Below are 16,771 nucleotides of genomic sequence, written 5' to 3'. Positions count from 1 at the left end.
GACACCCCCGGCAGCCGTGCATCAGTCGGGGAACATAGAACTCTTGTGACCGCAAGCAAAATTATGCTTGCGGTCACAAGAGAGTGCAGTGGCGAGGGGGGGCCTCGCGGGCCCCCCCTCATGGCGGGCCGGGTCGCAGCGGCGACCGCTGCGACCCTGGTAGCTACGCCACTGCATGTGACGTCATCAGCAGCAGTGGGGAAGATGAATACAAGTGCCGCAGGGCTGGAGATAAGAGCTTCGGGGGCTGTGCGGTATGTGAGCTGCCTGCTCAGGGCTTTAAAAGGAACAGAGCATGTGACCTGTCAGCGGCCACTGACTGATACTGAAGGCCGCAGCTGCTGAGTGTGAGATGGCCTTCAGTGTCAGTCAGTGGTCAGTGTGTGGCAGCAGCGGCACCCCCCCCCCCCCCTCACCCCCTCTCCTGCTTGTAACTGTGGCCCCCTACCCCTGGTCAGTGCTGATCACTCTGCTGTGTGACTGCACCGCCTCCCCTCTCCGTCCCCGGCTGGAATGCATAGCAGTCAGACAGCAGAGAGATGAAGACCCCCCCCCCCAGCACTCCCATGATGAACACCTCACCCCACCATCCCTCGTTTGATTAAAAATAAGAATAAGCACATACTCACTCAGGTTCTGTGCTTCTGCCGGCTTCAGCGTCTCCTTCTTCTCTCAGCTCTGCTGGTGACGTCACTCTCCTGCTCCGCGCGGGAACGCAGGGGATGAGAGAGGCCTCTAGTGACCGGAGGCAGAATGCAGCTTCCGGCCACTAGAAGAAGCTGTGCACAGCCCCGCATCTGCTCATCAGGCGCGCTCGTAATTGAAGAGCCAGGTACGTTTTGGGAAGCGGGACACTTGGTGCCCGTTCCGGGACAGCGGGACTTGTCCCGGAATCGGGACCGTCCCGCTAGATCCAGGATGGTTGGGAGGTATGGATTAATCCAGGGAAGGACGGGGTCGGCATGTCATGTCTCACTGGTTCTATATTGGTGGGCCCCAAGGATGCCTAAGCATGCAAAGTGCCTAGAGCAGCATGAACTCTAAATACAGGCCTGTATCTCTGTAATATCACTATCACTGCCTATCTGTGAGATAGCTGTCTGTACAGAAAAGTGAGTGAGGAGACAATGGCATCCAGAAAGCAGCATAGGGACTAATTGAAATGGCTGCATGCAAGGAAATGATAGCAGTCTGTACAGCACAGTGAGTGAGTAAAGAGACAATGACCTCCAGAACACAGCGACTAATCGAAATGGCAGCGTGTAGGCAGACAATGGTACACTGACATAGCTGTCCGTACAGCACACTGAATGAGGAGAAAATGGCGCCCAGAACGCAGCACAGTGAGTTTTATATGAGATGGTCATGATTTTAGCAGCCAATGAGACCCCTACACCTCAGCAATGACGTTTCTTCTCTGCACTGATTGGCTGTCAAAAAAGGCGCTCGAACGCGAACTTGAACGAACAGTAAAATGTTCGGTTCGGTTCGAGTTAGAGAAAAGTTAGGTTCGAGTCGAACATCTCGATTTTCTTGAACAGTTCGCTCAACATTAATCCTGAACCTGTTTTGTGGTTGGAAGTGGGGGAGCTATATTTACTGGGCTCTTGGCTCCTGACCTGTCACAACATTCTTCACAGTGCAGAGGCAGACTGCTAGTGTCACCTTCCCCTTTTACTAACCACACCGCTGCTGCTGTTGGGGTTCTGCTCCTCCTCCTCTTGGTTGGTGCTGGCTCCTGAGGCCATGGCCTGGCGAGTGTTAATGATAGTAATAGAGTCAGGGAGGTCACAATAACTGCACATGAGACAGAAAGTGCAGATTCCCTCCTCTGATACTCTGGACACAGTTTACACCCTGACAGCTCCCATAAGCTATTCGTTTAATGTATGTTACCCTTTTCAGACTGTCATTATTAATGGGAAAGTCAAATTATGATTAGTTAACAGGGAATATAATTCTCATTTCTTGTGGGATGCCGTCAATTACAGTCATGTTTTAAGAAGGCACATTTTGTGCGGCACTATTTTAATCAGAGGGCACAGTATGTGGCAGCATTATACTCGTACACTCATACAGCATATGACACTATTATATTTAGGGTATGTGATGGGGGAACAGCATATGGTACTGTTAAAGGGACAAGTTTTGAGTGAAACTATTATAATAAGGGGGCGCGGTATATGGCTGCATTGTATTTAGAAGGTCCTGAGCGGAATGCTGAGGGTTCCCTGCTGACACCCACGTTGCGAGATGGAGTTCATAGGCTTACTGCAACTTTGCTCCACCCGGATGAGTGCCTAGCTCTGTGGCTCTAAAGTGGATACTGTCCTGCACTGTGACTTCTCCTTGTCCACAGCATGGGTTGAGGTTATCTTTTGGCTGGTCCTCTTCTAAGAGGCTTAACACTGCATAGTACTTTATGTGGGTACGTCAGAGAAAGTTGTTGACACTGTGCTGTCCTGCGTCCTACCCATGCGGGGTACTGGCTAAGACTGCACTACACTTCCTCCTTCCTGCGTGACTCAATTCCTCTACACCGTGTAGGGCGTGCTGTGATTGGGTGAAAAGAGTGCAGCAGAAGAATAGAGAGAAGAGGTGATAGGAGAGAAGAAAGCAAAAATCCTACTGGTTTATAGATTCTGGCACACATAAACACAATAACCCTTTGCGATCTTTCAGCTGTGCAGCTTCCATACACTAACACACAATACAGCGACATCTAGTGGTCAACTTTTAATACTACTTCTGCTATACTAGGACCACAAAAAGTACAGACTTTTGCGAAGGGTATGAATAATAGTAACACCCCTAGTGGGACACCACAGAAGCACACGGACAAGGTGGGATCCAAGAACCAACCAGGAGTGCAGGGCAAGACAACAGGCACACAAGGAGAAGAGAACAGCAGACTTGGTAATACTGGTGCAGGAAGCTCTGGAATGCAAAAAAGCACCACAAGGAACTTGACGCTCAGGCAAGGGAAAATGTGCAGGAAGCTTCCTTTTATAGTTACAGCCCACAGGAAGGGGAGGAGGGTAATTGCACACTATAACTTTTAATCTGGAGGAGGTGCACTAACCCCCTCCAGTGGCCAGCTTCTGTACTGCAGACCAGCATGGCATACCAAGCAGATAGGCATAGTGGCAGCATGCAGTCATGCTCGAAGGACTGCGGTGGCAGTGGGGAGCTGGACTAGGAGTGGCGGTGGGGAACAAGAAGATGATGACTGGGACATCCAGGAGGCCGCAGCTGTGAAAAACGGGGTGACAACCGGGAAGTCAGTCGCCATTACATTACCCCCTACACAGGGCCGTATTTACCACTAGGCACCCGTAGTCCGGTGCCTAGGGAAGCACCTTGCAGGGGGGCAGCACCAGGGAGCAGGGGGACAGAAAAAACTTTTTTTTTTGTTTTTATTTTTTTAGTTTCCCTCCTCCAGTTCAGACTTGCTAGTAAATCTGGTGTCTTTTTCAGGGGGTGGGGGGTATGGTGGTATTGGTCAGGTCTGGTATCGCCAATAGGTGCGTGAAGATGGGGCGTCTTCAGGTTTAGTGCCTAGGGCAGCAGCTGCTGTTAATACAGCCCTGCCCCTACACCCTGTCTTTAGAGCTTGATGAGAGAGAAACCTCTTAAACAGAGCAGTTCTCCTCCCCACTCTCTCCTTGGTTGTTTCCAGTGTACAAGGAAGAACCACTTACCCCTAACAACCTTGCAGATTAGGATGTCCTTGAATTTGAATTCCTTAATAAGGATAAACAGATACCAGAACAACTATAGGTGACTTTGAGAAATTGTTATGGATCTATGGAAAAAGTTAGGAATTTGCAAGGGACCAAGGAACCAAGAAAACGTGGGACAAACTTGCGCGATGGTCCATACAATCAGATGTTCCGAGAAGAGAGCCAAACCTTGTTTCCTGGCTGAAATAAAAGTATAGAAGAAAGGAGCTCAGAGATAGGTAGAGAGAAAAAGAAGGTCCTCATTGGTGTACAGATCACAATAAACAATAAGCCTTTAATTACCTGCAGCTGTGCAAACATAAGTACTGTTACATACAATAGTGACATCTTGTGGCAAAACTTAGGATCAGCTAGCAGAGAAGAGAACCCTATCATTGCCAGAGGCTAAGAGGCAAAGCGGGTGAGGCTGAACAGATAAAAACAGAGCCCTGTTTACACCAGGTTAAGTACCTTCTGCGCTGCACACCCCTAACTGAGGAGCACAGAGGCACATTCCGGACACAAACATAACATAAATGATTATACCCTCAATATACTATCAATGTACAATTAAAAACGTTTAAAATAAAACCACATTGGGCCTATAGACACACAGGAGGGCCCCTACAATAGTCAGAGCCCTACCAAGACACCAGAAACATGTACAAATGAATAGACTTACATGGGAAATCTCAAACAAAATATGATGAAACAATAATAGGTGCTAACTGATCAGATATTATACCCAAATCAATACAAAGATCAAATGATCAAAAATAACCAAGAAAGCCAGTAAGTTAACTCATCCTGGTGTCAGAGAAACAACCCCACAGGTTCTGCTGTGTCCCCATAGCTTTCTCAAGGGTATTTGGCTGGTATGTGAAACACTGGCAATATATATAGTGATGTTTCTGGGGTGGAAGCTCGGAAAGATTCTCTGGAAGCGGTGGAACCTAAGAAGGACAGCCCGAGGTGTCAAAAGTAGGGGCAGCACACCCATCATTTTGACAGCATCTGTACAGATAACTGCTCACAGTCTGGCAACATAGGGGTTAACCCCCAATGCATTTCCACTTAATCCCCTGGGGGTCAGACTGATCGCACTGCACCCACGTCAGCAAGGAAGAGGTTAAGTGACCCCCTTCTTTCCTGGGGTGGGTGCAGTACGGGGTGGGGGAGTTGGTGTTCATACTCACCATTCAATGTCTTTACTACCAGCTTCAGAATTAAAGGGGGTTTTACCCATGGCCATTGATATGACATTTTTACATTTGTCTGGAACCATGTTTAAAAAAAAAAAAAAAAAAAAAAAAATTCCCAAACCCCTGTTTGCCATTCTTTTAAACTTGTTTTTATTAAATTTTACACTATAAGGCTATGTTCACACTACGTAAAACTACGTCTGTTGTTGCCGATGGCAACAACGGCCATAGTTTTTGTGCAGCGGAACACAGCCTATTAAGCTATGGAATCCCAGCCGAAGCGTACACACATCGTATACGCTCCGGACGGGATCCCATGCGGCGCCGGAAAAAACTGACATGTCAGTTTTCTGCAGCCGGAATTTACTGAATTCCGGCCGCAGAAAGACCTGTCAATGCACACAGTGACGCGAAGCTTTTCTATAAATTGTTTGCGAGATGGTGGTTGCGGAGATATCCACACTTGGAGGATTGCTTTACGGGCTGCAGCTGACAATAAATGGAGGTGCTTTCTAGGTCCCCACTCAGACTTGAATCGTTTTGGGTCTATCGATCCAAATATACCCCACTTGGCATCATAGGGCACACAGTTCACCAGGTGAGTTTTGGCGAAGCGCTCCACAATCCTCCAGAAGTCTTGGATGATTGGATAGTGCCACAATCAGTGAGTGAGGTCTGCTTCCAGGGTTCCTCATTTAAAGCATAAGGAGGTGGGGAATAGTCCCATCTTGGGGATATGTAAGAGCAGTGGAATATTTGCAGAGTCATTTCCATGTATTTTGTGGTGGGTAGCATTTTAACAGAATATTTCAGCATGGTGAGGAGGTCTGAGACTGCAAGGTCTGGGAAATATTGAAGCCACTGGGGCAGCCCTGTTGTCAGAACAACATAGTCCAGTGATAAAGATATGCGTAGGATATCTGTTGCTTGGAAGACATGGGGTGTCCTAGGACCGTGTGGAATGTAACATCCTATCCTTCTGGGAGTAATTGCTTCAAGTATTTGCGAACAAAGCTTATGGCCTGTAAGTATGTGAATTGGGGGAAAATGACATTTGGATACTGGTCACACAGTTCTTGTAAAGTCAGGGGCATTTTGGTTTTTGCATTAATTAAATGATATATAGAAGTGAGGCCCTGTTGGTGCCAGGTTTTGAACGTCACATGGGGGTGACTGTCCTGAAAGTCAGGAAAATGAGTAGGGAGCAAGGGGTTCAGGTGGAGCGAGGTTCTGATCCTGTACCAGGATTTCAAGGTGGAGAGTAGCAACGGTTCTCTTTTATCCAGTAGGGTAGAATTGCATAGGTGCCTAGGTGCTGTGTAATAAATTGGGTAAGGAGTATGTCAGTGCCATGTGACTGTGTCGGCGTGGATTGCTGTGTGTTGAATCCAATCCTGTATAATGCGAAATTGGACAGATAAATTAAGCGCTTGGATATATGGAAAGTTGAGTCCACCATGTAGCTTGGTTTGCTGCAAGATGTTAAATGCAATTTTGGACTTCTTAGAGCCTCAGATGAAAGTTCTTTTATAGAACATTTATTCTTTTTTCATCTTTGGGTCTGAGGTGTACTGGTAGGGACTGAAAGAGATATATTAGTTTGGGTACTTTTATCATTTTAAGTAGGTTGGCTCTACCCATTAAAGTGAGAGGAAACTTATTCCAGGTGAGGAATGAGCGTTCTAGGTTTCTAATGTAAGGGTCTATATTGTAGGGATACAGTTTGGCAAGTGGCTTTTCAGTGTAGAGGTATGTTGGCTGTCCACTACAGACAACTCAGGCTCTAAAGTAAGAGAGCCTCACACATATTCATGTGAAGGGTATAGCCTAGCAAACTCCCTGTGGCCTGTAGATCCATCAGCACTGCGGGGAGGGATTGCCTAAGTTTTTGTAGGGCGAGCAAGATGTCATTGACAAAAGACATGAGTTTTATTTCATGTTGGCCTACATGGACCCCTGGGTAAAGTGGTGAGGATTCTGTGTGTCTGAGCAGTGGGTCCTAATGTTAAAAAGTAGGGTGGGGGGGGGGGGAGTGGGCTCCCAGAAAGAGATCAATCTGTGGGGTATTCTTCCCATTGATTGTCAGTGTTGTTGCAGCTTGGTCGTTGAGTCTCTGAACAAAGGATGGAAAGACTGTCCCGAAGTTACATCTGGTAAGTGTGGCGTATAAAAATGCCCACAATACCTTTTCGAAGGCCTTTTCGGCATCCAAACTGAAAAGCATGGTCAGGGGTCAGGTTTAGTCTAAGTTATTATTGGGTAATGTCTTAGTTATATCCCACACTTCTGCATCATTTATGTCCTCGTCAAATATGGCCCTTTGTGTTGCTGTCAGTCTGGGGAGGGACAGAGTGCAGAAAGGGGTGGATGGATTGGGAGTCTGCTCCCAATCTCTTCTTGGAGGTAGCTGCCCTGTGGCTGAGTCTTTAAGGGAAAGGATTGTATGACGGGCACGCGGCCGGCTTGTCAGCTTAGCAAATAAAGAGCCTGTCTTTATTTTGTCCATATTTTGAATGGGGGAGGTGTGCCAGTGCGCCTGCGTTTGTAGGAATGTGTCTAGGAGGGAACGTGCTTTTATTAGGGCCTGTTTGGTCACTGGGCTGTGGTCTGCAGCGTAGGCTGGTTGCGTGTCATGTAAAGTACTGTGGAGAGATTGGAATTGGTGGGTTTGGTGTTTTTTCTGGTGTTTTATATAGCTAATTATATGTAATTACTATTCTGATCAACTCCCAGTTCCTTCCTGCAATGAATAGGCTTCATTTACTATACACGAAATTCAAATGTGAAAAGCCTCTAATGTTTATTAATAAAGCTCCATAATCTGGCAGGGGTTTGGTTACTGTGGCAGGATTGAGATGATGCCTGTAATTGGGGCTCTTAGGAGACATACAGTATAAGAACAATAATAACCAGGTGACTGTAATGCATTGTTCTGAAGGCTACACAGCTCTGCTGTGTTCACATTGATTACAAGAAGTGGCCCAGATCTTTTGTTGAGTGAGGGAAATGATGGAAAGAATTCTATCATTTCCCCCCTGCGACCTCCTGGCAGGCACCACAGCAGGAGCAGGAGGGCCCATGACAGCACACCGTTGTTCTGTCACCTCCCAGCAGGCACCACAGCAGCAAGCGGGCAGACGGCGAGGAGGACCAAGATGGCGCCTGAATTCCTCCCCGGACCTCCTAGCAGGCATATGGCGGCAGAGGCAAACAGGGAGAAGAGCGGAGAAGCTGGGGGAGCAGGAGGCAATACAGTAAGCAACTTCTATGTTGCAGGGAAAATGAGCGAATGGGGAGCAGAGAAGCAGCGGAGGCGGACGGGGAGCAGAGCGGACAGACTGGGGGAGCAGGAGGTATTCCCCTGCAACTTCTATGTTGCAGGGGAAATGAGCGGAACGGGGAGCAGAGAGGCGGCGGAGGTGGACAGGGGGAGCAGAGTGGACAGGCTGGGGTGGAGCAGAGAGGCAATACAATAAGCAAATTCTATGTTGCAGGAGAAATGATAGAATTCATTCCATCATTTCCCTGGAAGGGGTCAGGGATTTGATCAAATCTCTGACTTTCTGTCAGGAATCTGCAGTAGCCTGTGTGAACTGGACCTGGTGTTTTTCCTTTGTGTGCCACACCCGATTGCTTCTCAGCTTCTGGCTATGCAGGAGTTAAGCTGAGAAGCTCCTGGTCTTGATTTTACACCTGTGTTGTTGCTGTGATTGACAGGTTTCTCTACGTGTCTGTACCTGGAAGATCAGAGCGCCGGTCCAATAGGGATCCAGACCGGGCTCTTGGTCAGCATAAAAGCTAAGCACAGACTGAGTCCCAGCGCTGGCTAATTAGGTGTATTTCTGGTCCCAGCTCTCCCTTGTATATTCCTGCGCTCCCCGTCCTATCCCTTCTACTGCTCGACTCGTTTTTCTGACCTCCTGCCTGACTTGTGACTACTCTTTTGGATTACTGATTTTGTACTATGTTGCCCGTGTGGTTTGACCCGGCCTGGTTTACTATTCTTTATTGTGTTCGTCTGTCCGTATTGTTTTGTGTATCACGTATATAGCGCAGGGAACGTCTCCGTGGTTGTCCGCGACCGCCTAGGGTCGGCTGAGGCAATTAGGCAGGGACAGTGGGTGGTTCAGATAGGGCCCACTGTCTGGTTGTGTCTGTGTTAGTCTGACATATTAGCCAGCCATATATACTGCCATTGCCCCATGGACAATAGGACCGCCATGTCGAACATCGTGGACCAAATGCAGCAGCTCAACACCATGGTGCAGGAGCTTGCTGTAAGGGTTCAGGATCAGGAGACGACACCCCGACAAATCACAGTGACCCCTCCGCCACCTCCTGAGCCACCCGTTCAGCTCCCGGATAAGTTCTCGGGGGACAGGAGGAGGTTCCGTGTGTTCAAGGAGGGGTGCAAGCTGTTCTTTAGATTACGCCCCCGCTCATCGGGAGACGAGTCTCAGAGGGTCGGCATTATCATATCCCATATATGAGTGGGCATTTTCCTTACCACCTGCTTCACCAGAATTACTCTCAGTTGACCAGTTTTTTGGGGCTTTGGGTTTACTATATGATGACCCTGACAGTGCCGCCAATGCTGAGCGTCAGCTGACAGGGTTAAGGCAGGGCAGGCGACCCGTAGAAGAATATTGTTCTGAGTTCAGACAGTGGAGCGTCCTCTCCACTTGGAATGACTCAGCCCTCCGATTCCAGTTCCGGGCAGGGTTAAGTGACCGACTAAAGGACATGCTGGTAGCTTACCCCACTCCTGACTCACTCGAGGAGAGTATGACGTTAGCCATCAGGGTTGACCGATGTCTGAGAGACAGGCAGAGAGAGAGAGGTACCCCAGACCTTCCCAGAACCCCAGTGACTCCAGGCTCCTACCCTAAACCTTCCCCTCCTGTTACGCCCACACCAGAAGAACCGATGCAGGTGGACTCTACTGACGCCAAGGCCAGACGAACACATCGGTTACAGAACAACCTATGTCTGTATTGTGGGAAGGCAGGACATCGGGTGCGGCAGTGTCCGTCCAGGCCCGGATCACCGCCGGAAAACTTCAGCGCCTGAGAGACTATCGAGGGGGTCTCTCAGGCGCACAGGTAACCTTCAAGAATAAATTGTTGTTACCTATTTCTTTGGTAATAGGGAATAGGAGTGTTTCAGGTTACGCCCAGATCGATTCTGGGTCGTCAGCGAACTTTGTTAACCCCATGTTTTTTTCCGGTTTAGAGGTATGTCCCCTCCGGCTCAGGTGCCCAGTGAATGTTACTGGGGCTGACTCGGCTCCTTTTGCCCAGGGGGACGTACGATACATAACCCCACGCTTGGAAGTCAAGGTGGGATCTGTTCATGTGGAACATCTTGATTTTCTCCTTATGCATAATTTGTCATCAGATGTGATTCTGGGATTGCCTTGGCTGAAACTGCATAACCCTGTTTTTGATTGGTCTAGTAGGGAACTTACTCAGTGGGGTCCTGAATGTAGTTCCCATTGTATCCCGGTGTCGCTGGCAGAATATTCCCCTGGGGAGGGAGAGATTCCAGAATACCTGTCTGACTACACGGATGTGTTCGATGAAAAGGCAGTAGAACTATTGCCTCCTCATAGACCGTATGATTGTCCTATCGATTTAATTCCTGGTGTAAAATATCCTAGAGGTCGTATTTTTAATTTATCATGTCCTGAGAGGGAGGCCTTGCGAGAGTACATAAGGGATAGTTTACGTAAAGGCCATATTCGTCCTTCCTCCTCTCCTTTGGGGGCGGGCTTCTTTTTTGTCGGCAAAAAAGACGGTGGGCTTCGGCCTTGCATTGACTACCGGGAGTTGAACAAAATTACGGTTAAAAATCAACACCCGTTACCCCTCATTCCGGATTTGTTTAACCAAATTGTTGGTGCCAAATGGTTTTCTAAGGTGGATCTACGTGGAGCTTATAATCTTATAAGGATCCGGGAGGGGGATGAGTGGAAGACCGCCTTTAATACCCCAGAGGGCCATTTCGAGTATCTTGTTATGCTCTTTGGGTTATGTAATGCTCCGGCGGTTTTCCAACACTTTGTGAACAATGTATTTTGTGAACATTTGGGACGATTCCTTGTTGTCTATTTGGATGATATTCTGATTTTTTCACCTGATTGGGCTTTTCACATATTACATGTACGTACAGTAATGGAGCTTCTGAGGCAGAATAATCTGTATGCCAAGTTATCGAAATGCCAGTTTGGTATCCAGGAAGTCTCGTTTCTTGGTTACTACATTACCCCTAATTCGTTTGGTATGGACCCCCTTAAAGTTACTGCCATTGAAAACTGGGAGCGACCCAATAATCTGAAGGCCCTGCAAAGGTTCTTGGGATTTGCAAATTACTATCGAAAATTTATTAAAAACTTCTCACTGGTAGCCAAACCCCTTACGGATTTGACTAGGAAGGGGGCGGACTTAGTTAACTGGTCCCCAGAAGCAATCATCAAAAAGAAGTCAGGTCCTTAGAGGACTATAGGGCCCACAAGCGATCCTTCCAATAGCATAGCGCAGGTATTCCAGCTGGGTGGTTAGTAAGCCGTATGTGGTCGGCTCCCAATAGATGTAACTCACCAAGCCAAGTCCTTACTATAACAAATTTATTTAAAACAAGAAAACAGAAAAACACCTATAATAGAGAGCACACCAAAGGGAAAATCACCAGATGGGGTCCAGTTCCCAATGAGGCCCCTATGACATACTTTTGTGATAGTGCCATTCCGGCGAATACCAACTTACCACCTTTGATAACTAGACCTGACACTCCACATCCACTTTCACCCACGATCGTTATGGAAAATGAAAGCGAACCTCCATCAGAAGAATGTACGGTTATACATACGTCACTGTTCACAATACATCCCACACCCAGTGGTCCCAATTCTACCCCTAAAGCCAAAGGGAATAACATTTCAGCTGAAGAGTTGTCTTTTTTAGGGTTCCCCCCTCTCAGGAGGGAACTATTGAAGGAACTTGTAACCCCCATCAAGCCACCCCAAAAGAACACCCTTCTACGGTATTTCAACAAAAAATCGCAAATGAAAAGAAAAGCAAATATAGAGGATGTAGAGGAGGAAGAGGAGGCCAAAAACCCAGCCAGCAAAAAAGACAGAGGAGCGAGCAATCTAATGTAAAAATATTTAATCTATCCTCTTATGAATTAAGTGAATCTGAAACTTCATTATTATGTAAAGGTCTCTCTTTTTGTCCGTCACAAAAAGCAGATGACTTTGATTTATTTTTAGACTTGAATACATTTGTAAGAAAAATGACTCTAACAAGACATTTTGAGATTGAAAAAAATAGTCATACCAGTAGAGAAGAAAATATAATTACCCCAACACATGAAGAACCTTTTATACATAAAGATGTTAAAGGTCATTCCAAATTCTACCCACTACATCATCGGGGACATCACCTGCAGACGTTTTTTGATCTAGTGAGTGAAGATTTTAAAAAAATTCTGAAAATAAAAAACCGTTGTAGCAATCTTACTAATAAAGAAAAAGAAGCACTAAAACATCTAAAAAATAATGAAAAAATAGTCATAAGAAGTGCGGATAAAGGGGGAGGTATTGTAATACAGAATACCGAAGACTACATAGCAGAGGCTCATAGAATATTGAACTATGTGAATTACTATATGCGCCTTGAAATTGACCCCCAAAAGGACTTTACAAATGAATATTATGCATTACTTGATAGAGGTTTTAATTGCGGGATTTTAAACAAGAAGGAAAAAAACTTTTTAACAGTACCTTATCCAAAGACCCCCTTCTTTTATCATCTGCCAAAGGTTCATAAAAATCTTGAAAACCCCCCGGGACGACCGATCATTGCTGGAATTGATAGTCTGACATCCAATTTGTCTCACTTTATTGATTTGTTTTTACAAGAATTGGTTATATCATTACCCTCCTATCTAAAAGATTCAGGAGCATTGATTTTAGATCTAATGAAATTGAAGTGGGAACCCGATTATTTATTTCTTACTCTAGATGTCTCCGCATTATATTCAAATATTGATCATACTCTTGGATTGAAGGCGATGGAAGAATTTTTGAAAATAGATGGTAAGCTGGATATTGCGCAAAGTGATTTTTTGGTGGACTGTATGAGATTCATTTTGACACACAATGTGTTTCTTTTTGATGACGCCATGTACCATCAGACCAGGGGTACCGCGATGGGGACTCGGGCCGCACCAAGTTATGCTAACTTGTTTATGGGGCGGTTCGAGTCCTCTCATATTTTGCGGTCCCCCTGGTCTGATGGCCACATTGTTATTTATAGGCGTTTCATTGACGATTTATTTTTTTATCTGGAAAGGGACAAAGGAATCAGCTATAAATTTTATCGATTCTCTTAATAATAACGACTGGGGCATACAATTTAGCCCTAACATTAGTGCGGAGGATATAGTGTTCCTAGATTTAGTCATCTTTCATACGGAACAAGCTATTTGCACTAAAACGCACTTTAAACAGGTGGATTCAAATAGTTTTCTAGATTATCAAAGTACCCATTTTAAAAAATGGATGAATAATATCCCTTTTAGTCAATTTTATCGGATAAGAAAAAATTGTACAGAAACTGAAGATTTTAATGTAGAGTCAAAAATCCTGAAAAAACGGTTTACTGAGAAAGGTTATCCTAAGAAATTGATAGATGGGGCGTTTAAGAAGAATCTTATAAAAACACAGAAGGACTTATTGAAACCTCCCCAAAAAATTCAGAAGAAAGTAACAAGCGATTTGGAGAAATGGCGTTTTAATTTTATTACTTCTTTTAATAATAGTAATATTTTAATTAAGGAAACTCTGCAGAAACATTGGCACTTACTGACCACGGATCCTGTCCTGAAAAAATTCATTCCAGAAAAACCGGGTTTAACCTATAGAAGGGGAAAAACAATACGGAACATAATAGCTCCTAGTAGGCTAAAAAAGCCTGAAAATGGAGGAAATCCAGTTTTGCCGGAAGAAAATATAAAGAAAGGAGTGTGGAAATGTGGAAGGAAACAATGCAAGTGCTGTCAAAATATAACAGTAGGGGTAAAATCCTTTAAATCTAAAAAAACAGGGGAAACATTTAAAATTAAACAACACCTGGATTGCTCTTGTCCCTTTGTAGTATATCTCCTTACATGTGAGTGTGGATTACAATATATTGGACGAACTATCCAACCTCTACACAAGAGGATAAACTCACATAGACACAACACCACTAAAGGATTCATGAAACACAGTGTGTCACGACACCTTACATGCTTACATAATGGAGATTTTAATAAAATATCTATCACTCCCATCGAACAAATCCCAGTTAATACACACAATAGAGTTACTGCGTTGAATAAACGTGAAACATACTGGATATATAGGATTCATTCGTTATACCCTGATGGCCTTAATGAGGTTATAGAGCATATATAACTATATAATATTGTGTGAAACCTAGAGGTAGTGTATATAGTTTTTTTTTTAAAATGTAGAGAGTTTAGAAAGGCCATGTATTTATTTATTTAATTATCTATTTATGTAATTTATTATATATTGATTTATTTAATGATTCTTTTATATATCATGAGTATGAATTACTATTCCTCTGCGTGTGATTCCACATAGAGAGTGAAGGTCTTTAAAACAAGGTTGCCATCTAGTGGAGCTTATATGTAACTACATTTAAGCAAACGGCGTAACTCTACGCCATTTACGTTACTTGAGGATACTGTCTACTAAGTCCTACGTCACTTCCGCCGCAGCCATATTGGACGCGGCATGTGAGAGACATGGACGCTAGGATGACAGTAAGCGTATTATGTTTTTTATTGTTCTGATAATTTGTTTAGTGTATGCATTGTCAACATACAGGATGGCATGTTGTGACCGGGCGGCCTGTAATTGTTACAACCTGAGAGTCCGCGATACCGGAAGTGCCGTTCTGGGACCTGTTGTACTACAGGGGTATATGTATTGCTCTGTGTTGTGTGTTCTGTTAAGCTTGAGAAAGGCACTGAGAGATTAGTGTGCCGAAACGCGTCGCTTGTTTTAAATAAATTTGTTATAGTAAGGACTTGGCTTGGTGAGTTACATCTATTGGGAGCTGACCACATACGGCTTACTAACCACCCAGCTGGAATACCTGCGCTATGCTATTGGAAGGATCGCTTGTGGGCCCTATAGTTCTCTAAGGACCTGACTTCTTTTTGGTGTATCGACTCTACACGCTGTGTAGATGATCCTCTGCTAAGCTGTGGTATTGATAATACGCTTTGTTATAGTGTTGTGCCTACTATTGCACAACCTCCCAAGGTGAGCACAATGATGTTTTTGTGCACATTTGCTATCTAGTAACTCAGATATTGCACTAGGAAGCGCCTTTTCCCCCCCTTTTCTCTTTCTTATCAGAAGCAATCATGGCATACGATAAACTTCGGCGATGTTTTACAGAAGCTCCAGTGCTGGCTCAGCCTGATTTTGAGCGCCCCTTCATACTGGAGGTGGACGCATCTGAGGTGGGTGTGGGAACAGTGTTATCCCAGGGATCTAGCACTTTTACTAACCTTCGTCCTGTTGCCTACTTCTCCAGGAAGTTCTCCCAGGCCGAATGTAATTATGATATTGGCAATAGAGAATTATTGGCTATCAAGTTGGCGTTTGATGAGTGGAGACACTTCCTGGAGGGTGCCAAAAATAAGGTGGTCGTGCTTACTGACCATAAGAACTTGATGTACTTAGACAGTGCTAATCGTCTCACCCCACGTCAAGCCAGGTGGGCCCTGTTTTTCTTCTTTGTTTAACTTTGACATCACGTACCGGCCTGGTTCCAAAAATGTCAAGGCTGACGCCCTGTCTCGTAGTTTTGACATAGAAAATTCTCCCATGAACCAGCCCGATACGATTTTAAAACCCGGTGTGGTGGTGTCTGTCCTACAACAGGACCTGGTGACCCAGATCGCTGAGTCTCAGTCCTTGGCACCCCGAAATACTCCGGACTCCTGCTTGTTTGTACCTCCGGATCTTCGTCTCCGGGTCTTGGAGGAGATTCATAGCTCTGTGTTGGCTGGTCACCCAGGGGTGGCAGGAACCAGGTTCTTGCTCTCGCGCCACTACTGGTGGCCTTTCTGGGCCCGAGATGTGAAAGCTTTTGTTGAGGCATGTGAGACTTGTGCTAGGTCCAAGGTCCCTCGAAGGCCACCTGAAGGATTATTACATCCGCTACCGGTGCCTACGAGACCATGGACACATATATCGATGGATTTCATTACTGACCTGCCCCTGTCCAGGGGAAAAACTGTCATTTGGGTAGTTGTGGATAGATTTTCCAAGATGTGCCATCTTATTCCTCTGTCTAAGCTACCAAATGCTCGTACTTTAGCTACGCTATTTATTAATCATATTCTACGTTTGCATGGCATCCCTGAGAATGTTGTTTCCGATAGGGGTGTTCAGTTTGTGGCAAAGTTTTGGAGAGAATTCTGTGAAAAGTTGGGTATCTCCTTATCTTTCTCGTCTGCCTTCCATCCGCAGACGAATGGTCAGACCGAGAGAATTAACCAGTCTCTAGAGCAATTTCTGAGGTGTTTCGTGACTGATGCCCAGGACAAATGGAGAGACTTTATATCTCTAGCTGAATTTGCCTTAAATAATCATGAACAGCGCTCACTTGGTATGTCGCCATTCTTTTGTAATTTTGGTTTTAATCCTAGGTATTCCTCTACTCATGCTGCTGAATCAGTTAACCCTTCCGCTGAAGCCATATTCTCTAAACTGTGCACAGTTTGGGCACAGAGCTTGGTTAAAGCCCAAGAGCAATACAA

General features: G+C 45.4%; 1 protein-coding gene across 3 annotated transcripts in view; it reads left to right on the top strand.

Annotated features, from left to right (window-relative positions):
* Positions 1-16,771, top strand: part of SV2A (synaptic vesicle glycoprotein 2A) — a 620,870-nt gene that overhangs the window by 182,636 nt on the left and 421,463 nt on the right. The window contains exon 1 of one of the 3 annotated variants that reach the window (XM_069950898.1): positions 14,726-14,758. The exons of the other annotated variants lie outside the window; for them this stretch is intronic. The gene's annotated coding sequence lies outside the window, so the exon portion shown is untranslated. Of the gene's footprint in view, positions 1-14,725; positions 14,759-16,771 lie in introns of those variants that run through there. 3 annotated transcript variants of the gene reach the window in all.

The sequence above is a fragment of the Dendropsophus ebraccatus genome, chromosome 13 (assembly GCF_027789765.1).
Source record: "Dendropsophus ebraccatus isolate aDenEbr1 chromosome 13, aDenEbr1.pat, whole genome shotgun sequence".
NCBI lineage: Eukaryota > Metazoa > Chordata > Amphibia > Anura > Hylidae > Dendropsophus > Dendropsophus ebraccatus.
This window is presented reverse-complemented; position numbering and strand designations above follow the sequence as displayed.